The sequence below is a fragment of the Anastrepha obliqua genome, chromosome 2 (genome assembly GCF_027943255.1).
Source record: "Anastrepha obliqua isolate idAnaObli1 chromosome 2, idAnaObli1_1.0, whole genome shotgun sequence".
NCBI lineage: Eukaryota > Metazoa > Arthropoda > Insecta > Diptera > Tephritidae > Anastrepha > Anastrepha obliqua.
In genome coordinates this window covers 128,627,641-128,654,487 of record NC_072893.1, presented here as the reverse complement: position 1 = coordinate 128,654,487, position 26,847 = coordinate 128,627,641, and the positions used below count along the sequence as shown (strand labels likewise).

At 38.3% G+C, this 26,847-nt stretch overlaps 2 protein-coding genes across 8 annotated transcripts in view; one reads left to right on the top strand and one right to left on the bottom strand.

Moving 5' to 3' along the window:
• Positions 1-12,492, bottom strand: part of LOC129236766 (estradiol 17-beta-dehydrogenase 2) — a 36,194-nt gene extending 23,702 nt beyond the window's left edge. The window contains exons 1-2 of one of the 3 annotated variants that reach the window (XM_054870968.1): positions 12,073-12,492; positions 10,732-10,818 (exon numbers count right to left, since the gene is read on the bottom strand). The gene's annotated coding sequence lies outside the window, so the exon portion shown is untranslated. The remainder of the gene's footprint in view (positions 1-10,731; positions 10,819-12,072) is intronic. The other 2 variants (XM_054870967.1, XM_054870970.1) reach the window with 2 other exon arrangements.
• Positions 1,139-26,847, top strand: part of LOC129236769 (venom peptide HsVx1-like) — a 37,308-nt gene continuing 11,599 nt past the window's right edge. The window contains exons 1-2 of one of the 5 annotated variants that reach the window (XM_054870973.1): positions 1,139-1,311; positions 1,523-1,710. The gene's annotated coding sequence lies outside the window, so the exon portion shown is untranslated. Of the gene's footprint in view, positions 1,312-1,406; positions 1,458-1,522; positions 1,711-5,689; positions 5,782-26,847 lie in introns of those variants that run through there. The other 4 variants (XM_054870974.1, XM_054870975.1, XM_054870976.1 and 1 more) reach the window with 4 other exon arrangements.

Below are 26,847 nucleotides of genomic sequence, written 5' to 3'. Positions count from 1 at the left end.
AGATTAAATTTCCACCATTTCCAATTTGAATTTTAATCAAGAACTTGCTGCCTCAGCACATCCCTTGAAGACTTAGACTGCACACGACAGTCGGGACGACCCGGATTTATATACGACCAAGGACTGTCACTGTAGCAGCATTCCGATGTTGTCCAGAGTTGTCTCTCATATTTCAAGCTTCTGACATTCAATTAATTGTTCCCTTTTTTAATTCTTTTTAAAAACTTACATGCACCCCTTCAGTTAATTGTAAACAGTCATAAAGCGCCGCTGGCAATTGGAAAGGTACAAATTTAAAGCGACAAGAATTTGGGTCAACATGCAATTGTCAATTGACGCGCGCCCGCATGCAAAGTCGGCAAGGCAGCGCACGAATGCAACGCACAACGCCCACGCCACATACAATAACACAACAATTACATTCTTTGGCTAGCGTTTTCAAATAGTTTCAATAGACGTTCGCATAATGGCTGTGCCAAACAACTTAAAGAAGCAAAAAGCAAAAATACTTTGTAATTGCAATCACATATTTTCGTATTTCGTATTTTGCCTACAGCTGCCAACTGTCAAACTGTCGGGCTTGCATTGTTTGTTGTAAAACGCTAAAAAAGGCAATACTACGCAGCGGTGTATTTTATTTGTTTTCTTGCTGACAAATGAACATAGTAAGTTGTAACCATACCATATGTATGTGTGTATGTATTTAATTACAGCTCGAACTAATCAATCTAATTGCCTTTTTTACTTTATGACATTTTTTCTAGAGTTATTTTTTGCACCTATAGCGTGTGGTAACATTCGTATGTCACCACAATTGACTCAGCCAACAATTGACAAACATACATATTTTATGTGCAATTGTTGCTGCAATTTATGCTTTTGCAGCGGTTGTTTCCGCTTGATGTATTTTTGTTGGGTCAATATGTTGCGAAGAAACGGCAAGCATTTGCCTCAATAAGTGGATGTTAGAAAATATTTACTGCAAGAATCTGTAGATAGGTACACATGTATGCTTGTGTGTGTATGTACATAAGTGAGCATTTATGTTAACGAACGCTGCTCGGGTACACCCTCAACTCTCAAGTATTGTTCAACGCATATAATGACACTTCATGTCGATATTTGCTTCATAGAATTTAAAAGCATTCGCAATGCTGGCTTGAAAACGGCAAACAGAATTACAAAAGAAAGTCAATTTGTTGGGTTTTTCAATACAGCAAACGAATGAGAAAGTGAAAGATGTGCCGTCGCGGTATTTACAAATTTATGCGAGACATACGGTTGCCAAACAGCCAAGCAGCCTATTTACATGTAAGTAGACTTTATTGCTACAATTTCCATTGCAAACGACTGTAAATGATCGGCTGCATATGTTGCCAGTAACCGAAAACAAACATAACCGTAAACTAAAACAAATATGTAAAACCAATAACGACAGTGCATTTGCTTGCATTGCAGTTGAGAGAAAATTAATGCATTATTTTAACTATTTTATTTTATTTTGTTATTTTTCACATTGCAGATAATTTATTTTTGCATTAACAGAAAAAATACACATACACACAAAAATTGTTAAGGCAAACGAAATCGAATCGCAATTAGTCGAAAGTGGAACGATTTTCAGTGTTGAATGGTGCATGGCGATTCACGTGTGCGAGTATACGAAGAGGCAACTGCAACTGCAACAGCAACAACGCAGAATTTTTACAAGTAATTAAAAAAAATATTAATTGCAGTAAATTTTTGTTTAGCTTCGTTGCACTTCACAACATTTGAAATGCAGTTAGATATTGCCAGATGGAGAAGCTGTGTGCTGCATGCACAGCACTCAATAACAGCGGCTAACTGTAGTTGTACTTTCCACCGTAAAATTGTCGTAAAAAACAGGCAAGCAAAGGAATGCATGCGAATTGATTTTCATGTTAGTAATTTTGAATACTGTTAGCACAAATTTACGGTTTTAGAGTTACAACGAATTTCGTGTCGAAAGGTGTTAAAAAGAGAAACCTTAAGCGTTAAATATCGAAACCTATTATAGATGTGTGGATATCTATGTACATGCCGACATACATATGTATGTGAAACCAAAATAGAAAGAAATAAAAAAGTATGCTTGGAATCCACATACATATATATGTTTAGATGTTGGAATCCTGTAGCTGCCAAAAATCTCGTAGCAAAGCCATTCAGAAAAAAATGGGACATTAGGCAGCAGACAAACTTGATATGAAGGAAAGTTAAATTTCAGAAACTGATGAAAATTTGGAAGCTGCCTATCAAGATAAAATGAAAAAGGCCAGCCAAGACGCACCGAGAGATTGTTAACTACTCAAACACTCAGGTTAAAAAGCCCATTGTATTCGAAGCTCTTTAAAGGGTTGATAATCAAGAAGGAGAGGAGAGAAGTGACAGGGAGAAAGAGATAGGATAGAATGGAGATAACTAGTCCTGTCAGAATTTTGCAGATTCTTTGGCAATTCTGAAAATATCCTCCAGTTTGAGATAACGAATTTTACTCATTCTCATGACATCGGAACCCTAAATTCGTAGTCTTGCTCTAGCAACGACAGGACACGCACAGAGAAAATGTTCAATTCTATCCGGCTTGACTAAGCAAGAGTGAAGAGCGAGTTGTCAATGATTCCAATGGTGATCATATACTGACCCCATGGGTTGTGTTCTAGAATAATACCGGCCATCAACCGAACGCCTTTTATACCATTAGTTCTGAAGCAGTACTCAGTTGAACAATGCTTAAAGGTAATCCAAACGTCTTATAAAAATTGTCGTTCTGCAAGGACGGATACGTTACCGAGCAAAAATGCGCATATGAAATACTGAAATTCTGGACCGTGAACGGCGTTATTGTGAACGAAGTTGCGAAGCAACTAGGGTAGATGGCCGCCGATATCTCCAGGTTTGACATCATTCGAATTCTTTTCTTGGTCTGCGTGAAAAGTGTTTTCTATGCCAATAAGACCGAGACGATTTCAAGGCCTGAACTTTGCCAAAAAGTCATAGAAAATTTTAATACACGCGTCCAATATTGCCAGAGGAGTTGTGGTGGGCATTTAAGGGATACCTTTTTTCATTTCGACTTTATGAAATAAAATCTACGGTCTTAAAAAAACACCCGGTGCATACAATATACTAATAAGCACATATGTGCTTGTCTATATGATACAGCTGATTTTGTTGATCTTTAACAGAAAGCACGTCGGGAGAGATGTACAGCACAACTGCGATACATGACAGCGTCGATGTGATGCATATATATGTGTGTACGTATGTAAATAATCTACCTCGTGACTATATAAAAAATTTAGCCGGAGTTGATGTATCGCAGCCACATAACTCGATTGTGTAAACGCGATATGATATCTGTGTGCTCCAATTGTCAGAAGTGACAACCTCTGATTGTTGGCTCTAAATGAGAAATACCATCGAAATAAATGGATAAGAGTTATGTGGACTGTTTGAGCTAATTGAATTGGTGTGGTTGCCTCCAGGTGGAGCATATGTAGGTCGTGTTTAACACCTTGCCTTATGAATCGAGCGACGATTGTGTAGCTACTTTGATTTGATACGAGGTGCTCTCAAAGGGTCAATTGTGTATCTCGCAAATTTATTGTAAGGTGAAATTCGAAAATTATTTAATTTAGCTAATTCCAAATTTAATGGTTTTTATTTATTTTTATTGTTTTTGTTATGCTTTATTTACTCATTATATTATGTAAGTATTATTGGCTAATGGTTTTATGCAAAAATTATGTATAATCACAAATTCTTTAAAATACCTACTTAAGGGGACCCGTTAGCTAGAAATTTCAAAAAATAGATTTCTTGTGTTTCGATATTTCGAAAGCATAGTATCTTAAGAATATACTCAGAAATTTTCATGTGGAAATTCCCAATATTGTAGCTTCTACAGCCTATTAACTAGGTAGGGAGCAGTCCGCGCGCTCCTGTCCCAAAAATTTAAACTCATTTATCTCGAAACGCCTTTTTTCGACCTGCTGTTGTCCAAAAAAAAAAACAAAATAAACAACCAAATCGTTTGAAATTTTAATATGTTGTTTACAACATCAATGGCTATCATCCGTACTAGAATCATATTATTATTTCAATTACTACGTATTTTTTTGATTAAAAAACTAAAAAAAATCCGATTTTTAGAGTATCAAATTCAAAACTGCGCCATTTTGTCAATTTTTTTTTATTCTAGTACGGGACATAGCTACAGTCATACTGATTAATAAGTTTTTTGGTTTTTGTGTTTCAGATAAATAGAAGAGCCAAAATGGGCAACACCGTCCAGGTCCAATGTTTCGGGAGAGTCAACTTCAGCGCCATTTTTAAAATTATTTACATAAGATTTTTTTTTCATTTTTGTATTAAAAGAACTTAAATAAAAAGCGTCAAAAATTTGAATATCGTTTTTCATTTTTTATTATTGTACAAAAAAAATCCTGAAAATACGATAAATTTTTGAGCTTTAAACCACCGGGACCCCTTAACACAAAAAAATTATATTTATTTACCTTTATTTTATTTCTTATATTGACTAGTTTACATATCCGAAGCTTAACCTAAATGTTATCCATCCCTAAACTTTTAATTTGTTTAATCTCATTTGTAATGCATAAAACTGGCATGTGAATATCTACCTATACATATGTATGTAAATATTTTAACATGCATATATGTACAGTCATCTAATATTATTTATAACAATGAGAAAAATGTAATAAAACACAGAAAAATTAGTTGTGGCAAACATAACCTTCAAATAAAAATTTGTATGAAACATAATCTTAAAATCTCAAATTGTATCGAACATAACCTTAAATTCTTTATCAAAATGATAAAAAAAATTTTTGTTTAAGTAAACCTATGAATATACTCCAAAGTAGCTTGCAGGCTCTATAGGGCGAAAAATGAACCGCCAAACATGTGTTGACATCATGCCCAGCACCGTTGCATAAGCGACCCAACCACCTGGATAAAAATATTTTGTCAGAGGAGGAAATAAAGCTCAATAAAATTAGACATATACTAAAATTCACTGAGGAGGTTCAACTCAGAGAAAGAAGTGGACACAATACATTTCACAGGTCGTAGTGCTAAGTCCCTTCGTAATAATAATAATAAGAGTATTTTGAAATCTTTGCATCTTTCATGACCAAATCCTAAAAAGTAAATATTTTAAAACCCAACTTGTTATTAAATTAAAAATTGTGTGTAGCAGAAACGAAGGAGCATTTATTACTTTAATATAAATTTTTTATTTTCATAATTAACTTGTAATTATTAAGTATCATTATCTCATTTAACAATAAGTATATTTTTCTTTCCACCATTTTTTCAGTTTCATTTCTTGCTCATAAACAATTTTCGTACTAAAGGAAAAAAATTAAAAAGTTCTGCCATGTATAAAAATGCGCAAAAGACTAATAAAAATTCTAAAAACCTGCAGCATTTGCAACTTAAATAAAAAGCTTAGCTAAGTCATTATTTATATTCAAAAGAAAAGCAAAACGCGGCGAGCAGACTGAAAGTCAGTTTTATTATAATATGTAATAATAATGAAGTGGTGCGCATAAACACAGCCAGGTTAAGGCCGCGCCGCTATCGCAAGCTGCATCAAGTGATCAGAAAAAGTGTTTTCTCCTATTCTTTAGCTCATTTTCAGGTTGTTTGTAAGAGGCAGTTAATGAACCCACAACCTTCGCATTATCAGCCAGTGTGCTGCCACCAGCACATTCGGCTACGGCTGTCACCGTAAGTCGGTCTTTATTAAAGCATTAAAACTGCTGCTCAAACTTGTTTCTGCATACACGCAAAGTAGTATCTGACAGGTTAATTTATTTTATTTTTCAAGATGAACCACTTTAAGAGTTGGCGTGGCGACAAAAAAAATGCAAAAAAATTTAGAATACAAGTTTACATTAAAGCGTTGAAAAAAATATTAAAAAAAAAAATAGAAAATTATAAAAAAATATAGAATATTATAAAAAAATAGAAAACTAAAAAAAAGAAAGATTACAAAAAGACAAACAAAATGTCGCTCGCAAGCTTGTAGCAACAACGCCTTTTCGCGTATGCAAACATACTTGAGATACTTGAATTCTTACGGACATATGTAAGCACATGCATATCAGCGCGCGTGTATCTTCATGGAAGTTCAAATTCTTTAGTTTTTTTTTTTTTTTGTTTTTGTGAGGTGTGTCTCCAATGTTGTTTAGTCGGCTTTACCCCTCAACCCCTTAGCCACTTACCAGCGCAAATCTAACCTACTCATCGCTCGCATAGCAAATTTGTGCTTATAGATTTCGAAATCACGTCAAGTCGTGTCTCACAAATGACAATATGGATGACAACATATGGCACTCATATAAATTACTTATAATACTTAAATACATAATATGTAGATATGCATTAAAACGTTGTAGTGCCGCTTACAAATCGATGGGTAGTGGATTATTACTCCAGCCGGAACTCCAGTTTCGGAACTAACAAATTTATCCTTGACAAGCGGTTGAGAAATCGAAAAGAATTCAAGGGCACTTTAATGCTAAAAATAGCTTATCGGTTGGTTTAGTACCATAAAGCTATCTTTACTGGTTAAATGAAATATTAGGGATACCGCAAAATAATGTCGTTCTTTTACATTTTTTTTTAATCAATGACGTAATCACCTTCGTTGGCAGCAACCTTTTGCCATCTAGTGCGTAAATTTTCAATGCCGGATTGGTAAAAATCATTTGGTTTTTCAATAAAATATCTGGAGATGGCATTTTTCATATCAACCAAATTTTGAAATTTTTTGTTTGTTAAGAAGTGTTGCATTGCTGATGAGCTATTAATGAGCTAAGGAGCATCTCTAGAAGCTTCGATTAGGCCTAAAACGAAGTTTTTAGTTAGTGTGAGTTCATACGAGGGGTGCCTTTTATATGTCGGGATTAGAGAACAAAAACAAATTTTAATCATCGAAAATCACTTTATTGTTTTTCAAAATATTATCCATGAAGATCTATACACTTTTGCATGCGTTTGAACCAATTGTCGAATCACTTTTGCCACTCTGAATGAAGTACCTCCAAAACATGCATTCTGAATGCCGCAATTGCTTCTTCAGGTGTCGAAAAACGTTGACCTCTCAGTTTGTTTTTTACGTACTGGAATAAAAAGAAGTCATTCGGTGCCAAGTCAGGACTATACGGCGGATGACCCATTAATTCGATGTTTTGGGTGCTCAAAAATGCAGTTGTTTGAGCCGATGTGTGAGAGCTCGCATTGTCCTGGTGAAGAGTGATCCGTCTTTGGCGATTGGTTTTCCTAATTTCTTGGAAGACAACTGGCAAACAAATGGTTGTGTACCACTCAGAATTTACTGTTCTGCGTTGTTCTAGTGGTATGGTTGCGACATGTCCAGTTTTTCCGAAAAAACAGGCAAGCATTTGCTTGGAAGTGCTTCATGCGCGAACAGCTTTTTTTGGATTTGGCTCATCTTGAAACACCCATACAGTCGACTACTGTTTACTTTCGGGCTCATACGCGTAAATCCATGATTCATCACCTGTCATGATGTCATAGACGTGTTTCGAAGCCCCGCGATCGTATTTTTTGAGCATTTCCTTCGACCAATCGACACACACTTTTTTTGAGCGATTGACAAATTGTGTGGGATCCAACGCGAACAAATTTTTTTGACAGTCAAATGTTTATGCAATATTGAATGTATGCTGGTCCCACTAATGCCTAAGATTGTCTCAATCTCACGATAGGTCACATGACGGTCTTGCAATATCAGTTCGCGCACAGCATCAATGGTTTTCGGAACAACAACTGATTTTGGACGACCTTCACGAAATTCGTCTTGGAGTGAACTACGACCACGATTGAATTCACCATACCATCGATAAACACTGGTCCTTGATGGAGCTTTATCGCCAAAAAATGAATTAAGTTCATCCATGCAATGTTGCTGAGTTAATCCTCGTCGAAAGTTGTAAAAAATAATCGCACAAAAATGTTCACGATTTAATTCCATTTTTGGACCGAGATGAATCTTTTAAGTTACTATAAACAACACAAATAGCGCTGGTATTTCAAAACGTTCTGAGCCAAAAAATGTCAAACTTTGCGATACAGCTGTCAGTTGCCAGATTGCAACACCAGGGTTGCCAAATCCCGACATATAAAAGGCACCCCTCGTAATTGTCGAAATGGGAAACTGAACGAAACTCAGAAGAAAGTGTACAAATAGTTAGGTTTTGTAAACAAAAATTAAAAGGTTACAGTGACCTAGTAAACAAGGAAGATAGTGGAAAGAAAAATTTGGAAAAGTGAATAAAGAAAATATTTATTATTTGTATTTTATATATTTTTTTCTCCTCAAACGTCGCCCAGCTCCAGCTTACAGAACTGCATAATTGTAGCCCAATTAGAAATATTTTGCGGGAGAATCTCATAAGTTTTTGCCTGCGCTCATTTCCATTAAAACGCTGATGATCTCATTCGAAAGGAAGTATAATATTCTTTTGATTGTTTTGCTGTTGTTTCAAGTTAATTGGCTTCTCATTACAATTACAAGCAATGAAATAATGAGCGCATATGCGAATGCATTAAGATGACTCGCTCTCAATATATACAAAAACAAGAAACAAAAAACAGTGTTATTTTGTTGGAAGAAAATCAGAAAGCTTTCATATAAACTTATAATTTGCGTATAGGAAAATTATTTAACTCAATTCAGAATTATTTTAAAAATTGGGCTGTTCATGAAAACAATTATACTGTTTCATAAATTATTTATTAATATTTAAATTTTTGTATTATTTAATAATTTTCCATAAAATAAACAATTTTGTAGTCCTGTTGGAAAACCAGCAGCGTATTTCCTTTATTTTTTATTTATTATGTTTTTAATTTTTTTATATAGCAGTTTTTCTTTTACTTTTTTTCATTTATATATATATATATACATATATTTTTTTTTTGTGATCCACCTTAATGCACATGCATAAGTATGTGCTTTGCTGGCAGGTTCTAAGTGCAGCGTCTGACAGGAAACTAGCAATGTTCAAACCATACTCGAGAACTTGAGCCGCAAAATGTACTTAAATAAATATAAACTGATGTTGTTTACTTGCATATCAGCGAATAATTTGTTTAAAAATACTAATCAATTATGGCTAATAGCATAAAAATTTTTTAACTCGAACATTAATGAGCATGTAAATGAGTATGTATGCATATATGTATAAGTACATATACATACATTCAGGGTCATTTGTTTATCATATCCATAGAGAATTCTCGCGCAGGAAAATATTACTTAAGCTAATTTTAATTATTCGACTACAGCTTTTTCTGCGGTCTGGTGCTGTTATTAACATTTAAAAAACTAGTAAAGATCGATTGAGATCACTGTTGTCAATTCTGGGAGCACACGTAAGTCGCCATTGGGACCTTACTAAACCCCTATTACTCTTCAAGCTTTATGCCCTATGTACATAAACAGCTATTCCTCTGACGTTCTATGCTCCGCTGGGAGATACAGAATCCTATATATACTCGTATGTTACAACTAAAATCGATGCTTTGTGAAAGGTGTTCATCTCGCGCTCAGACCAACTTATGGTGTTCAGCGATGAGGCCTTTTTTGGCTTGATGACTAAGTCAATAAGCAAAATTGCCATATTTTAGCCGAAAAGCAACCCGAAGCCATTCAAGAACAGCCATTACATTCATTGAAACGACAGTTTGGTGCGACCTATGGGCTGGAGGAATAATTGGCTCATATTTCTTCAAAGACGCGATTGGCGCCAATGTAATAGTGAATGACGAACGCTATAGCGCCATGATATATGACTTTTTGATGCAGGAAATTGAAGCCCGTGATCTCCACAACATTTGCTTCCAACAAGGCGGCACTAGTTGTCATACAGCCCGTGAAACAAGAGATTAACTGCGACGTCGTTTCGGTGAGCAATTTATCGCTCGCCTCGGACCAGTGGATTGGCCACCAAGATCGATATCACACCCTTGGATTTTTATTTGTGCGGAGGTATATAAAGTCTAAATGCTTTGTGGATAAACTAGATACGATTGAGGCATTGAAAGCCGACATTACCGAGGTTATTCACGAGTTTCCGTAAATTTGGTGTTTACGGATGGCCGAATGGCCGCGCAGTAGCAGCCAACATTTTAAAGGGATTATCTTTAAAAAATAAGTGTCATGAATGGTTCTATACAAAAATATTAAAAATTGCCCAATCAATTTCAATTTTTTTATTTACATTTAAAATCCGATACCTCTAAATTGATGACCTTTCACTAGTTATCATCTGTCGTATTTAATCCTAGTTCGAATTATCAGTAAAGATATGCCATAGAGGACGATTGACACTTTTTAAAGCATCGTCGTTCAATATGTTCCTTTTACTTATATAAGAGTGAGAAGAAACACGAACTAGTCTTGCTTTTAAATTATCTGAGAGCGTAACAGTTCGTTAGTGGTGAATTTTTTTGCAGGGATTAACTGTCTTAAGGGCAGGTCAAATCTCAGTCAAATTCTGTGAATCTACCGAACAAACAAAAACCATTTTTTTTATAATTTCTTATTCTTCAGTGAAATTTTGCGTTCACAAAAGAAAATTTTTTTAAATTTAAATTCATCAGTGAAATTTCGTCTACCCTTTGCCCAAAAGTGTGTGTCCCACTTACCTTTTCTACAACCTTTTGCGGTTTTATGTTGATGTAAAAATCCAAATCCAAAGTTGGCTATGTGAATAGTAAATATTTCGAAACGCGCTGCAAAAACAAAAGCAAAAAGCAAATCCAAAAAACGTAATCCAAATGCCAGGTTTTCGCTCATTTATCAAATAATTTTATTAACCGAAGGTGTATAGTATAACTCTGTGTCCAAAAAATAAGGTGACATTGTATTTATTTTGAAAATTCTTTATTTATTCTTCCAAATCAATTTCATCCCCTTCAAAGTAATCCCCTCCCGACACAATGCACTTATGCCAACGTTTTTTCCAATTTTCGAAACACTGGTTGTAGTCACTTTCCGGGATGGCCTTCAGTTCCGTCTTCGTTGCGGCTTGAATCTCCTCTATCGTGTCAAAACGGTGTCCCCGGAGCGGTCTTTTGAGCCTGCTGAACAGCCAGAAGTCGCACGGTGCCAGATCAGGTGAATACGGTGGTTGCGGAACGATATGGGTTGAGTTTTTGATGAAATGATCACGAATTACGAGTCCAAAAAATTCAATGTTTTCGGTACCAGTCGAGATTTGACGCGCTTGAGGCCCAAAACATCCTTCAAAATGGTATTGACTGAGCCTTTCGATATGCCAACATCATCAGCAAGGTCTCTAATCGTTAATCGACGGTTTTTCAACACCAAATCTTTGATTTGTTGGACGTGAGCTTCGTCAGTTGAGGTTGATGGTCGCCCAGGACGCTCTTCGTCTTCGACACGTTCACGACCGGCTTGGAACTCACTATACCACTTGTAAACATTTTTTTTAGACATAGCCTCATCACCTAAGGCTTTCTGCACCATCTCAACGTATCCGAAAATTGATTCCGCAAACAAAATTTAATGCAAATTCTTTGCTCAACAAATTTCGACATTGCAAAAAACGAGAAACTCACTTTTAGCAGCTCACAAAACGACGCGTATCTCAAACAGTAAATGAATATTTCACATGAAATTTGACATAGATGTCACTCACAGTACTACCAACCTAAAAAAAAAAAGAATTCTCCTAATCCTTCAAAGCGCGCAGTTTAAAATCAAATGTCACCTTATTTTTTGGACACAGTAGTATGTATACATATGTACATTCATATGTGAATGTTTGCTTTGTTGGTTTTGGCAGATCCGTGTGTGCAGGCGCATATGAATGTGTTTGATAAAAATAAATTTTATGAAAATAAAAACAAAACAAAGTCGAAAGCAAAATGAAGAATAAAATGCGCTAATGGTCAACATTCGTAGACACACAGCCGCACAAACAATTCAACCAAAAACAAAAACAAACACTTTTTCTATCCCACCAAACTGACCACTTTGACCACTTCCACTTTATTGCTGTTATTTTCAATATTTTTCTTTTATTGGTTTTCTACCCTTTTTTAAGGATGTTTTCAAAGCAAAAAATTCGCAGACAGCAAAAATAACAATAACAATTCAAAACTCAATATTTCTTCGCTGTATTCACATTTAACTGCAGCAAGCACGAATGCAAGGGGCGGGCGGGCTCTGCAAAGTGCAACCGGAATACCGGATTTTGTCGAAATACCGGATTGTTTATGGAAACGCGAAACAGCGAAAACGCACAACAATCAAAGAAATACTCGCAATAAGTTCGCAATAACGACGACGTTGTTTATTAGTCGCGTGCAAATCGAAGACTGTTTGAGCGTTGGCAGCAACGAAGACGCCAAACTTGAGCACGACCACCAACCAACAGAAGACGCCGAAACAACAACGCTAGCCCCAAGCTACCTCGCACAAACACACCGCCAGCCCAACACTTCGTGCTCGCAGTTCGTCTCAAACCTGTAAGCCCCCCGTAAGCGCTTCCGAAGGCGCTCACTACTAGCGCTCGCGGCATTCGTTGATCATGCCGCCAAAACAAAAAACAACAGAAAAATTTGTACGTGCCCGATTTGGATGCCAAGACGCGCTTCGTAGACGTCGCTAACTTCTGCCTCCTGCCTTCTGTGTCTCCAATGTCTGTTTATTCGTATGTCGTTTGCACTGACTGGCTTTATGGCCCTCTTGATTGTATAAGCGGTGGGGGTGCGCCGCGTTCTATGTATGCGACTGCGCAAATGTGCGCGAATCAGTATTTTCGTGCGTTGTTTTTTTCGAAAGCAATAACAAAATAATGCGCGCGCGTCCTCCAGCAATGGTGAACGCCGTTGTTGTTGTCACGGCTGCAGCTGCTTTGCGCTGCCATTCAACGTTGACAAAATATCAATAATTGCAGCAGTTCACCGTTCGCCGTTCAACTACAACAGCAACAGCAACGGTAGCGGCAGCGGCAACAATAATCGGCTACATTCGTCGTTAGTCGTTTGCGCGTGACTTTACAATTTTTCGTGGTTCGTCTGCAGCTGCTGTAGCCAAATGATACACTACTCGTACTCGTAAATACATGCCATGAAATGTTCTTTTTGTTGCTTGGCGCAGTGTGAATTGTTTTGTTACGATTTTCTTTATCAGTATTCGCTTCATTAGTTTTTCTTTTATTTTGCTTTGCTCTGTGGTGGCACATTTTTCTGTGCGTCCGCTTGACCGTTCATCCGTTCAGTCAATCTGGCACTCAGCCTGTCCGCAACGGTCTTTCGAATAACAGTTGGTTCCAAGCAAACAGTCACTCAGTTGGTCTATTTCAATGATGCAGCTAGAAAGCCACATGCAAGTCCAACATTCAATGTTTATCGTTAGGTTGTTAGGTTGTTAGCTAGCCACCGCCCATCGCCTCCCTAAGTTCTAATGGCTTCGTCACCTCGTCAACGGTTTAAGAAGTTCTTGCGCTTTTGTGCTGTTAGTTTTTACTGAGGGCTCTAATTGCATCGTGAGACTTGGCTGTAATTCAATTGCAATCGCAAATCACAGCTTCGCGGCTTCGAACTTCTATTTTTCTACGTGTATTTGGCTTCCTGTGGTCTGCGGTGACGATAGAATATCTGTGGTTTCATTGATCGCTGGCTCGTTGGTGGGAAAATTGTGCGAATATTTCAGCGCTTATAATGACAGTCACACGCACACTTACAGACACAGCATATATAAGTATGTATGCATGTGTAGAACAATGTGTCTCCCTTCTAACGTTACATCGGCGGAGTCAGTCAAGGTGATTTGTGAATGTATTGTTAGAGATACTCGTAATGAATGCTATTTGATTTATTGATCACAAATTATTTTTCGCACGCAAGTTTAGCGGTAAGTGATTAGCCACTGGAACTGTGTTTTTAAAATGATTAAAAAAGCGATCAGAGGAAAACTGAGGGAGTTATAGAAATTTGACTGAAAGAATTTAGCCAGGGCAACCAAGTACTGGTGAGGCTTTCGGCTCATTTCACCGATTTTTTTAAGCCTATTTTGTGTATTTAGCATATTTAAAAAGGTTAACGCTTTCGTAATTTTGTGGGAAATCAGATGAAAACTGGAGAAGTTATAGAACTTTGACTGAAATAATTTAGCCAGGGCAACCAAGTACTGGTGATGCTTTAGACTCATTTGGCCGGCAAGTTTTATGTGTAGTTGTGATTATCAAATCTCTGACAGCAACTTTTCTCATATTTTATTACTACTTTGAAGACCTAGGAAATGTTGACTGGATGCCTCAAAAGATCGATATAGTTTGAGAGCAAATAGGAACCGGATTGGAAAAATTAGAATTTCCTGGTTATATTAAAAGAACTTTGTAGCCTCTACTCCTTACAATATATAACCCCCCCTCGCCTTCAGTATACATAGTTTGAGAATAAATAGGAATAAGATTGGAAAAATTATGATTTTCCGATTAAAATACAAGGGCTTTGTAGCCTTCTGGTGCTAGATATATAAATATATGGCTAGATATTTGTACTTCAACCGTAAAATCTTATAAGTCCTATATTCACTCATCCAGTTCCAGTTCTTCCAATAAACCTATATATGACATTAGGCTGAGGAGCGCATGTGCCTTCTTACGGTCATACTAGACCGAGATTAAATCTTCTTTAATAGGAGAATCAAGTTTTATGGTGTTCCTGCTGATTGCTCGCAGAGTCGACATGAGCTTTTAGTTCATTTCCCGAGGCTTGTTTTTTTTTACGAGGAGGAAGCAGCGAACCCCTAACCCCGTCAGTGTGGGACTTTAACCCGAACTAAACCTCCTACCGTCAAAGTACCGATCCCCCCGGTACAACCGTTAAGTATTCGTCGGGAGGCGGTTTGAGCACTAAACTCAACGTCCGTTATTGTCCTGATGCAATCCGTCGAAAGTAGCATCTGCTTGTTACCACCCACTGATTTGGTCATTTGATGAGAGAGCCACCCCTGTCATAACAGTACTCCCCCACCCACCATGTCTCTGTCCATATCATCAGTTTACCTGTATCCAAATAAATTTATATAGAAAGTGGTCCTACAGCACAACCGTAAATTACTAAATCTACTACTACAGGAAAAGTTACTTCATCTACTACTATGGAATTTCAGCTATTTAGTGCTATGCTTTCGCTTTTTCGCCTTCTCTCCATTTGTCTCAAATCATTGAGTACGAACGCCGACAGTTTTTGGATACAATCCCATACTTCTTTAGATTGTAGCATGTGTGGAACAACATTGTCCTGTGTTATTGGTTCTGCTATTTGGTTCTTCAAAAACTCTCGTTCTTTACTATATCATTGGCAGTGAAAGAAAATATGCTCCACATTTTCATTAGCCTTGGCACAAAATGAGCATATAACTCCATCATCATGGCCATACTTGTGGAGGTATTCTTTAAAACAACCATGTCCTGTCAGGAACTGCGTCATATAAAAGTCGACATTACCATGTTTTCTATCGACCCATGCCTGCACATTACTAATGAGTCGGTGTGTCCATCTTCCTTTGGTTGTTATATCCCAGCGTCTTTGCCATTTAGATAGACTCTCGTATCTGATTTCTTTGCGCTCTTCAGCTATTAACGACCTTCCAAAGCTTCGGCTTTTGTCATTTATTCTCTAACTTTCCAGAGCCATTATATCTGGAGGCATTATGCCAGAAATTTCCCCGATAGCTTCACAGTGCGAAAAGCGCTTGCGACTCTAATAGCGCTCGGTCGAAACAGAGATTTTGTACTCTTGCCGTATGTTTCATATTTTAACGCTTATCCCCACGCAGCACAGTGTGACTTTTTTCACTTTTAGGATGCCAAAATTAATAACAGCCAAACCAATGGAGCAATTCATTTCAAATTTTGCAGTGTGGTTGCAGATACCTAAATCTGACTTGAGAATAAAAATGGGCGTGATACGCCCACTTTTTCTCCTTGCCCACATATAAGGTAAAATTTCACATAATCATATTTTCTACTTTAAAAGTATTTTCCAGTGCGAATTTAAATACAAATTGTTTAGATTTCTTAACTTTAGCTTAGAGGCTTATGACTAATATTTAAAAGATTTCATTCAGCCCCTGGGTACCTTTTTATACTACACTAGCATCACCCAGTGGGCTTCGCACCACCATACATAAAATGTTTGTTTTATATCGCAAGAAATTTTTCATATTAAGTTTTCTTTATAGAACTCGTAAAATGTTTAAACAGTTGAATTAGTTGATTTTTTTCATTCAACATACTTTCTAAAGATGTCACAATAGCCTTTTCTGTACTTTTTTAAAATTTGATTGTGGTGGTCACCTATATACAGGTAAGGTACCGGTTCAAACACATCCTAGGGTTATCCAGGTCCACATTTTGGGCGATATCTCGAGACCCTAGTTACGGAGCGGCATCAAAAATACTCTATACTATGGAATCATCAACAGCTTCCATTTGCTACCCATATTGTACAAACACATCCTAGGGTTACCCGGGTTCACGTTTTGGCCTATTTCTCGAGACCCTGGTATCCGATTCTTAAAATTTTAAAACACAAACCATCTACTGAATAGTCCAAACAAAGCCTAAAAATTTGGTTTGGATAGGTGAGCCCGTTCGCGAGTTTTAAGCGAATATAGGGACAGATTTTCACATTTATATATATAGAAAGAAGAAAGATAGATTATACTGCTCAATGAAGGAGATAATCACAAATTGTTTCAATGATAAATATGTCACTAATCTTTATTTTATTAATAGTAAGCCAATAAACAATTTTTAAAGATTAAACATAACAAATCATAAACACTTATTCGAAAGCAATTATTCATAATACTTCTTCCTGGGTCAGCAATGCAATTACATCTTGAGGCAAAGTCCCGCGCTTGGTTTTCGATGGCTTATGGTACGTAAGCTGCAAATGTAGGGATCGGATGATATTAGAAGCCTGTGCAATAAATCCTCATTGGTTTGAGTTCGTGAACTTTTCATTGTATACCATTCGCGATAATTTCTGACATCTTTGCTCGATTCTTGCGCTTCTTCGGAAAGCTGACCAATAGGAACCATGCATAATTTTATTATTCTTTTTTTTCCTTATTTTCGGCGCCTCTTACATACCATGTCCTTAGTTCCAACCGATATGCAATGTGCAACATACACTCCATGCACCGTATCCATGAGTGAAGTGGTGAAATGCCGAATCTTAGCATGTTTGCGTCAACTTTCCGTTCCGACAAAGCGCTAAAATTATTCATATCCTTCGCTGAAGCACCACATATATAACACGCTTGAGATGAGGTATATGCTGAAAGTGCATTACATACTTTACCGTCAATCATACACAAAATGAGTGTACTAGTAACTTTAAAGTTTAAATTTTCCATCTTAATTATTGTAGGAAGAAGATTAGAAATTTGGTCTTCCACAATCTTTACTTCTCTCACAATAGCATCTCACGTTTCTTTTTCAAACAAAAATTTATCTGGTTGATGATGGAACAGGGTTCCTCCATATAACAACTCTACGTTCATTAACTAGAGTATACATTTGGAGAAGTACGAGTGAAACAAAAAACATGCTGCTATCAGATTGATTTTCTTCGCTGAACTTTTGCTTATACCGTTTTTGCTCCGAGCCATCGCAACCCCATTTGAAAGTCACGAAGACTTCTTGAATACTGGGAATCAACTGCAGTACTTCTTTTTGTGCGTTGCACAACCTTTTTATACTAATATATGATCAATAAGCGCTTGCAACTCAATTTTGGCATACGTTTCGGTTACTGTGATTTTTTCTGGGTAACATAAAGCTTTGGACTTTTTTATGCAGTTATACGACGGATATAATTTGGGATTTATTTCTGCTGTATGCTGTCTATGCATATTATAGTCAAGTGTTGAATCATTTGCATCTATTATCAGCGCAAGTGGTTGGTCTGGCGATAAACTTTTGTTGCGCTCTTTCGAAAGTCGAGATTTTTTCAACACAGTACCTCTTGACGGTGAAGACAAACACAGCTCTTTAAATAATATTGCGGAGTTTCTCTTACCGTTTGATCTAAGTCCCATTTCTGCCGCCATTAACACTTGTTCGCTATTTGATACTGCTAAAAGACTCTTTGCTTTTCTTTTCTTTGTGCGAAGAGAAGAATCGGAAAACGCCACATGTGGTCTACCTACATTGGATCTAATAGAGGATGAAGTTGATGGCCCAACATCAAGATGGTATTTCCCAAAGTCTTCACTCTTGGAAAACCAACTATAATTACGGGCTAGAACACGGGCCTTAACTCGGCAAGACCCCTCCCACTTTGAAGAAAATTGATAACACAGTTTTTTTATACGCTCTCCTAGCTTTTTAGTATCGACATCCCTTCCGATCACCGCAAAAAATTTCTCTAACACCGCATCACGACGCGTTTCTTTTGAGCTCGTCAGCCAAATTTCAAAAAGTTCTTTCCGAGGAATTGCCATGAAAACTTCTTTTAAAGCTGTGGTAGCAAATTGTACCAAAATTTTATTCCAGTATCTGAAACACAGAATCCTAAAGGTCGTTTAGCTGTTAAAGAATGGACGGAACTCGATGGACCAATATAAGATTTTCTCAGTAAAATATCAAAAATAATATTAAGCTATGGCTGTTTTAGTGATATTTTACTGAGCGGATTTGTATCGGTAGTAAAAACTTTATAATCCTCTTACTTACCCCTGAAGTACAAAATTGTTGAAATTTAATCAGCAAATACTCAATTTTATGAAATTGATACTTATTCGTATTATATCTTTTGACAAACTTCACAGCGATGTTCGGATAATAAATAAAAATTATTCAATTGACGCACCGCCTTGTGTTTGTAAACGGTTATCTTTCTTAAAACTATTGTTTTGATAAATTTTGAGTACACTGTCGTAAAATTTGGTCATTTTTACACAACATACCGAAAGAAAATCATTTTCGCAGAACTTTTTTTTTTTAAATTTGGCATCCTAAAACGATAAAAAGTCACAGTGAGCACAGGTGCAGCATACATTACAATGGATTGGGTAACTTTTGCCAGTAGTAGTCTTCTGTTCTGGCTTGGCCCACCTATGTTAGCCATTATTCGAGATAGCGCTGTATTTACCCGTGCTGCTTTCTCACAAGCTTTTTCGATGTGCACCCCCTGCGGAAACCATATTGGTTGTCGGACAAGCCTTCTTTTTCAATAAGGTGCTACTCCAAACGATCAGCAATAAGCCGCTCTAAAATTTTGCCCATCGTATCAATCATACAGAGGGGTCGATACGAACTTGGTTCACCCGGCGTCTTATTAGGTTTCGGCAATAGCACAAGTCGTTACTGTTTCCAAATTTTTGGGAAGACACCATCTCGAAAACACTTTTGATATGTCTCCATGAAGGGTTTTGCATCTTCTTTCAGTGCGAGTTTAAGAGCTCCGTTAGGTATTCCATCTAGTCCTGGAGCTTTAGTGTTTCCAAAACGACCCATGGCTGTATTTACCTCTGTTTCCGTGACAGTAGGTATATCTGAAATAAATGATACGTCTGCTGGTAGTCGGTATTCTTGCTCATCTTCTTGTCTTGGAAAAAGGGTTTCCACAACCTTTTTTACGATAACAGGACAAGTCGGCGCTTTTCCTTTGCAAAAACTAATCTTAGACATCACCAACTTATACGCTCCTCCCCACGGATTTTCATCAGCTTCGGCACAAAGTTCTTTGAAGCAGGAAGCCTTGCTATTTTTATTCGCATTTTTGAGGCCCTTGCGTTTCATTTTGAAGATTTCCTGCAGCCTTTCTTTTTCACTTGTTCCTCTGCTTCTTTGGTATTGACGTCTAGCTTTGTAGCAAGCCTCTGAGTTCAGCTATATCGCTGTTTTTTCCTGATCATTGCAGCATCACAGGTTTTGGTCAGGCGTGTTACCAGTAGTTGAGCTTGCTCATTCGCGTCGTTTATGTTAGTTGGATGAGCGTTTAGCATAAGCTTAAAAATCTCTTCGTCCATGGTTTCGATCTTCCACCCTTTTGTCTGGGCTTTTTTAGCGGGCTTGTTCTTTCCTTTACTTGGTTTCGGATGCATTATTTCGATCATTATGACCAAGTGGTCGCTGTGGGTATAAATGTCGCAGATCTGCCATTTCGTCCTTAAAGCTAGGGATCTGCTTATAAAAGCTATGTCAATAACGGAGCCACGACCATTCTTCTCGAAAGTGTGCTTTCTTCCAGTATTTAATAACACAACGTCAAGTAAGGAGAAGGCTTTGAGCAGTGCTTTCCCTCGTTGGTTTGTACACTTACTTCCCCATTCTAAGGCCCATGCATTGAAGTCTCCAGCTATTAAGTTTTTCGTTGTTGTCAGGGCTTCTCTGACCAGTTCGCCAAGAATCTTTTCAAATGCTGCTTGAGGTAGGCTCGGCGGTATATAACAGCTATATATATGTATACCAGAAATTTTTGCTCTAGTGTAGCTGGTTTTGTTTGCAAGTTGCCCCTCTTTTATAGTCTTATCTCCTAGGACCCATATGACTGCCTTTCTTGTTGCATCCGAGACCAACATTCCAGCGTCTGGCTTGTTGTATTGTTCACATATTACCGCCACGTCTGCGTGCTGTTCGTACATTGTTTGCGTTAGAAGATCTTGCGCTTCCCTGCAGTGATTTAAATTTATTTGGATCACTCTCAGTTTTTGCTACCCATTTGGTGCTTGACGTTAGACCTTCCGGCTTTATTGCACACAATACAAAAAGGTTCCCTTTCACACGTTTTTACGAAATGACCTTTCCCACCACATTTCATACAGCACTCACTCCTGTCTTCAGAATTTGTACATTTAGTTGCAGTATGTCCATATTCTAGGCATCTATAACACTTCTTAAGGTTCAGTTTTTCACGAATTCTGCAGACAACCCATCCAACCTTGATTTTTCCTGCGTTCAATAAGTACCCTGCTTCTAGCGCTGGAAGGCGTATAGCGGCTGTTTGGGTACCTGCATATGCCGGTCTTAAATTTTTAATTGAGCTTTCGTTGAAGTTACTGAGTTCCCTTCTTTGTATTCTCGGGCACGCCCTGTCTGTGCTCTTATAAGTTGCAGCAGTATCTCTCCTTTGGCTGTCTTTCTGATTCGAGACACGTTTTCACCAAGCTACTGGAGACCATCATCTTTTTTGACCGCCCTCAATATGTCGCTATATGACATGTTACCAGTTTTTGTGATAACTATGGCATCAGGTCTCGGAGTGGGATTCATCTTCTTCTTGCTTTTGTCTTTGCTCTTTCGCGTCTTGTACTTGACTTTCACCCAGTTATCGTCTCTTGGAGTTTCCACTCTCGCAGTTTCAGCTAGGCTCTTATCTTTTTCACAGGGCGTAATAATGTCAGCTTTTCTGGCCAGTTCTTGCGATATTCTGCTCCTTTTTGGGGGCGTCTTTCGGCGTGTAGAGTTATCTTCACGTGGCCTCTTTGGTGTTGCTTCGACCATTTTTCTGGTCTCCAGGTTCTGGCTGGCTTTCTTCCTTAGCTCTGCGTTTTCCACTTTAGCACATGCATGCAGCTTTGTAATAGTGCTAAGAAGGTCCCGCATGCTATTATTTATCGAGCACTGAGGATGTCGCATCAATTCAGAGAGTTTGTTAATGCTCTCTCCTAGTTTAGCAAGGTAGTCCCGTTCGGCTTGGACTGGTGTCTCTGCAGGTCTATTTTCGCTTAAGGCGGGTGGAGATGACCTTGATCTTATATCACGCACCATAGATGATGTCTTCTTTGGGGTTCGTGCCAGCTTTGATGCCCGTTGAAAGGGATTTATAGCTGGGCTATCTATTTTCCTTGTAGTATTATCTGATACGTTAGCCAAGTGCACCACCATCGTACCATTGCAGTCGTTGGATATCGACGGCCGGGAGCCTGCTTGCTCACTCCTCAAAACCGCCGGCACTGGGCTTTTTACACCCTGCACCGTAACTTTGGCATCTTTTCTACTTCCATCCATGTTTTATTATTCAGGGATCCTACCCATATCATTTTCCGAGGCTGTACAGATGAATACGCAATGTACAACGACCAGCAAAAATGCAAATGGGTATACAAAGTTTGTCTTTGGGGAGGTTTATATGATGTTTCACATTCCTCTGATTATATCATCACGTTCAAGACTTCGCTTGACGTAGCCACACAGTTTGGTGCCCGCTTTGGTAATTAAAATAGCGTAAGCGCTCCTGACCCTCCCTAAGATACCTACAGGGTCCAGCACTCGAAGTGTAACCAATTAAAAGGGCCATAAATTTAGTTCGAAAAATTACTTTTATTCAATTTAAAGGAAAAAATGTGTGAAAATAATACATAATTAAGAATCAATTTACTTTTGCTCGATATGACCACCTTTTGTTTTGACTAGGGCCTTGAGACGGTCCAGAAACGTATCGCAAGCTGCCCGAATGTGACTTGCAGGTATTTTGGCACACTCGTGGACAGTGGCTTTTTTCAGCGCTTCGAGACTAGTGAATCTTTTAGTTCGGACCTTGCCGTCCAAAGTGGCCCAAAGAGAATAATCCACCGGATTCGTGTCTGGTGAATTTTAGAGCCATTGTGTGAACGCTATGAAGCTCGGAACGTTGTTTTTTAGCCATTCTTGGTTCACTCGACCTTTGTCAGATGGGGCTGAGTCCTGTTGAAACATCCATGGTCTGCCACCGAAATGTTTCTCTGCCCACGGCTTCAAACCAACCCCCAGAATAATATTTCCCAATAATATTTCGCATTTACCTTGACGCGAGGCTCGAGGAAAACGATTGGAGAGCGCACGGTTACAGCGGCCCGAGCCATTACATGTGGCGGGTGCTGCCTCCTGGTGGCAAGTCGATGACTTAAATTCTCGTATGAACGGTCAGTCAAATAAACCCTATCGTTTTGGGAGTTTACGAATTGCTCAATTTGAAAAATTTTCTCGTCAGAAAGCACAATGCTTAGAAGTTGACCGATTTCAGTCAAGCGAAGCAACTCCTTTGCTCTCTCAAGTCTGGCTTGTCGCTACTTTGGTGTGAGATCATGCGCCTTTTGGATCTTGTAAGGCTTGATTTTGAGATCATTTTTCAGTACCTTTTTGAACCTTTTCACGTGATGTTGTAGTCTTTTCTGATCACCTCCTCGACGTTTCGCGATGCTACCAGTATCATTGTAACGAGTAATGGTGCGATAAACAAATAAGTTTTTTATACTTCGACTGCCGGGTCCTGCGTATTTTCACTTATCTTGACGTTTGTTGTCCCTTCCTTAGTTTGCTTGCCTCTACGAAACTCGACCTATTCAGATGCAGGTTCGATAGCCGTGAAATTATGCTCGACGACCACTATACGTAGGTTTATGGAGGATATTTCAGCGTTTGCAACTATTTTTCTGAGATGTGGCGTCTTGTAACCTGTATCTGAATAGCTCAGATAACCAAAAGTAGGCCAGAAGCAAACAGCTTGCCGCAAAAACAAAAATTGTTAAACTTTAAAAATCAGATGAAAATTTCTTCACTTTCTGTAACTTCGCCACTCTACATATTTTCTACATTTCTGTAAATAAAATAGTTAATCTCTCTGCTAGAAAAGTTACGCCTTTGGCTAATTTGTGGTCCGACAACAAAAATCCAAATTAACTTCAATTCGTTTTTCTTGTGTAAAACATGAATTTTGAAATTATATAAATATTAATATTTTCTCAACATACACGCCAAGAGCTTGGAGAGCTGCTGCGACAACAAAGCGACGCTTTGCATGCATTCATCGATGCTAAACACAGATTTTGAGTGACTGCTATTTTAGCTACTGACGACGTTATTACCACATTCCAACGTTCGATCACAGCTGCCACATACACCTGGCAAGCTACGGCAATATGGAAGCGTCTAACTAAAAGCGCGCGCGCATCCACAACAAGTTTCTTCAGCGCCTGTGTATATGAATACTCGTACTTACATAGCAGCAGTCCAGCTAGCGCGCAAACTACGAGTGCTGCGACTATGGCTGTGTCCCATTTTTTTCTTTAGCTACATTAAAGCCACTGGAACCACATTCCGTACGTGCTGATCCAACTGCAATTCAATGCGAGTCCGTGGAAAAATTACACTCGGTAAGCGGCTGTGAATGACAACAGCTATCAAGCCGCTAACATTGGAGCGAATGGCGAGTTTTGTAGATCAACGCATTGCGATGAGGAGCGCCAGATGAACTGGAACGGGCGACGCTGATGTGCCAATATGTCGTATGTGACTCAAAAGAAATTTAAAAACAACAACAACAATAACATATATCAAGCGACACTGTCAACTGGCGGAACCAGTTTATGTGAAAAAGCCTGTCGGTGGCTGCAAGCGGACACGGCAACCTTCATGAAGCTCGCGCTGCGCTTTTTGAAGATTGAAAACTGAAATGCAAATGCGATGCAGTGGAGCGTGCGCGCCTAACCATTTCCTATATTTTTGATACGGCATGCATTTTTAACATATTTCCAGAGAAATACATAAGAAGCACCGTGAAGCAGTGATGCGACTACTGCAACAGTTTGGCGGTTCAAGGGTAAAATTCACATCAGATATTTCCTTGTTCATAGTTTTATTCCCTAGTTGTACTTTGATATGGCAAATTTGGATTAGTTAGTTAGATATTTGATAGAATTTATAGTGAAATAAAAAAACTCTTAGCAGGAGAAAAAACGCAAAAAGTATTTTTTTCCCCAGAATAAAAAATTAAATAACAAGAAGCAGTAAAATTTAATTGAGCTTATTTGAAATATAATTGGTAATAAACCACCAGGTTTGACCATCCGAGGAAAAATTGTGAGAGTAACTTCGGCTGCCACTTCACCGCGGACTCGGCAGCAGAATTGTGCCCCCTCATTTCACACGTATTCACACCCTCGTTCAATCAGTCATTGTTCAGACGGCAACGGAGAAACATGAGCGGAGATTGTGTTGATTTTTGCCTTATATTACTAACACAATTGCACAATAATTTTACAACGCAATCTCAGTTTTTTTGCAAACGGAATCTTCACCATATCAGCTACCTCGCCCACTTCTACTCTTCGTTCAGTCAGAACGATATTATAGATTTTTTTAGCAGTTGCTTCAGTAAAGGCGTCTATTGAACAACCAGAATATGGACTACTCTTTGTGTGTTATGGAGGGCCCTACAGTTTTAAGCTAACTCCGAACGGCAAATGGCTTTTTATGAGAAGCTTTTATATGACAGAAATATATTCAAAGGGTTGCATTTTCCTGCGGAGGAGCGACCTCTACCAAAACAAAAAACATTCTATCAAAAATAGGTTTTAAAATAACCAAATAAAAGGAAAATTCGAGATTCATGTTTTATTTCTTTACAAAAAAAACTATTTTTAAATTTTTTCTTCAGATCTTTATTTTTTTATTTCCACTTTTTTTATTCATTTATTTTTTTAGTTGCTACCTGCAAAAACGCCAAACAAGTTAGGTACGTTTTCGCAATATGTCCATGAAATAAGCATTGCAAATGAAGGCATAAATGAATATTTTATTTTATTTTTATTTTATATTGAACAGCCAGTAAAATCAAGAATTGATTTTCTTGCCAAAAGAAAAAAATTAAGTTATTCGTATTTAGCAACAACTTAACGAAGGTACCTGTTTTTAGTAAAAAAAATGTGATTGACAGTAAAATGTGATTTTTTTAGAGACAAAATTTTGTTTACAAAAACCGTTAAAAACCGTTAGATTAGGTAGTGATGGTTGCCCAGAGAGTAGGGCCCACTTGGATGAAAAAAGTTTGGTTCATCCTTTGTGATACCATTGCAAGAGGATGAAGGAAAACAAAAAAAGAGGAGAAAGGGAAGGGATGTGGAATGGTGAGTGTTTGTGGACTACGAACGGTGACTAGTCTGCGGGTGTGTTAACCTCTTTATGCTGCTGATGAAGTTCATCAGATTTTTGTTATCAAACCTGCTTTATCAGCAGGCGCAGAAAGAAGTGAGAACCAAGATGCTTGAATCTTAATCCCGCGAAAGCTGGGCAGCTAAGTTTCCTGCAATGTCACTGTGACCAGGTACCCAAATTATCTTTATGTTCGACCAGCTTCGAATGCACCATAATAGAACCCAGGGCCCTAATAGCCGTTTGGCTATCGGAGTAAATATAATATTTACCTTCTTAACAGTTATTACGCAAGTAAGTAGGTATTCAGCTGCTTCTTTAATTGCGGCCACCTCTGCTTGGAACACACTGCAGTGATCCGGTAGCCTGAATTTGAGTTTGATGGGGAGCTCTTTGCAGAATACTCCTCCTCCAACCCTACCGTCCAGCTTCGAGCCATCCGTGAACAGGTTAACGAGGCCATGTCCCCAAGTGTTACCCCTGGTCTACTCCTCCCTTGGTGGAATATGGGTGGAGAAAGTTCCGCTTGGACTTAGCGAGGGCGCACACTGATCCGTCGACGAGGGGATGAACTCAAAGTTTCTGAGGATGCTTGAGTGCCCATATGTGAGATTGAGCTTATAGCCCAAACCCCTCAGTCTGATTGCGGTACGTGCAGCGGCAATTCTGCCTGCGATGTCTATAGGTACCACATTTAACATTACATTAAGCGCCAGAGTAGGAGTAGTTCGAAGCGCCTCACTGATTCCAATGAGTGCAGACCTCTGGACTCTCTCTAGCTTTTTAACTGATGTCGTCCTCTCCAGTGAGTTGCACCAGACAATGACTCCATATAACAAGATTGGCTTTATTATGGTAT